The sequence below is a fragment of the Bison bison genome, unplaced genomic scaffold, assembly GCF_000754665.1.
Source record: "Bison bison bison isolate TAMUID 2011002044 unplaced genomic scaffold, Bison_UMD1.0 scf7180017864481, whole genome shotgun sequence".
In the NCBI taxonomy this organism is placed as follows: Eukaryota; Metazoa; Chordata; class Mammalia; order Artiodactyla; family Bovidae; genus Bison; species Bison bison.
Window position 1 is genome coordinate 2,066,516 of NW_011495041.1, and position 1,481 is coordinate 2,067,996.

Below are 1,481 nucleotides of genomic sequence, written 5' to 3' on the forward strand. Positions count from 1 at the left end.
ATGGACTGGTTGGATCTCCTTGCAGTCCAAGGGACTCTCAAGAGTCTTCTCCAACACCACAGTTCCAGAAGGTAGCAGAATCGAGATTTTGAACTAAAGTTCACATTCCACTCTCCTCATGTGGTAGAATTCACATGCCTGCTTTATTGAAACTAAACGCCAACCATAATGGATTCTCGTTATTCTTAATTCCTTTGTTCTGATTATGAATCCCTGGCTTTCAAAGAGCTGTAGAGGCCAGTTGCTCTCTGGCCCCCAAACCTTGCTTCAGCAATTTTCTTCTTTGGTTTTGTTATGTTTTTTTAACAGGTAAGAAGTGGATTTACTTAGAGAGAAACACACGCCACAGAGTGTGGGCCATCTCAGGAGAGAGTAGCCTCAAAAGATAGCATTGCTACTTAATTTCATTGAGGACTGTTCCAGCTATTTCAAAGAAGGGGCGGGGATTTCCCAGAACTGGGTCACAGCCCACTTTTTGGTCTTCCGATACTTGGCCTCAGAACCGTCATGGCATCCAGCAGTTCTCTTAATTCTTTGAGTATCTTGATCCTGTGGACCACCTGAGAAGCTCAATGGCATGTGTATCCGGACTGTATGAGGTGAAAAGGAGGAAACATTATCCATCGGAATCCGAGAATTGTCCCATGGGACACTGTCCTTTCCAGAACATTGTTCTACTCATATCCAGCCACCCTTTCAGCCCCACATCAAGCACTTCTCCACAGACACTTCTCCAGTCTTCCCGTCAAAATGTGGTCTTATTTTTTCCAACTCTCCCACATATTTTCTTTGTGCCCACTCCTCAAACATTTCCCACAATCAACATATATAACTACCCTTTTCGTATTGCAACTTCTTCGAAGACAAGAATGAAGACATTCATCTCTATTGTTCTTTTAAGCTTCTGGCACAGTGCAGGAGTGTGGAAAGAGCTCACTGGATAAATGATAAAGAAATGAATAAACTTCCCTAGGGAGGTGCTCTCTCTTTAGCGTATTGGCTAATCTGTATCTGGGGAATGATAAATTCAATTGCTCTTGCTGTCTAATGTTTTTAAGTAGCAAAACTTTTCTTCATCACCACCATCCATCTGGTTCCTCCCATAATGAGCCCTCATCAGTTAATGTAACAGAATATTTTACATGTTTATTTGTTTTTAACATTTTTTAAATAAACTTAAGACAGAGCTTGCTCCTTGGAAGAAAAGTTATGACCAACCTAGACAGCTTATTAAAAAGCAGAGACGTTACTTTGCCAACAAAGGTCTGTGTAGTCAAAGCTATGGTTTTTCCAGTAGTCATGTATAGATGTGAGAATAGTCATGTATAGATGTGAAAGCTGAGCGCCGAATCAAAAAGCTGGATGCTTTTGAACTGTGGAGTTGGAGAAGACTCTTGAGAGTCCCTCGGACCGCAAGGAGATCCAACCAGTCCATCCTAAAGGAAATCAGTCCTGAATGTTCACTGGAAGGACTGATGCTG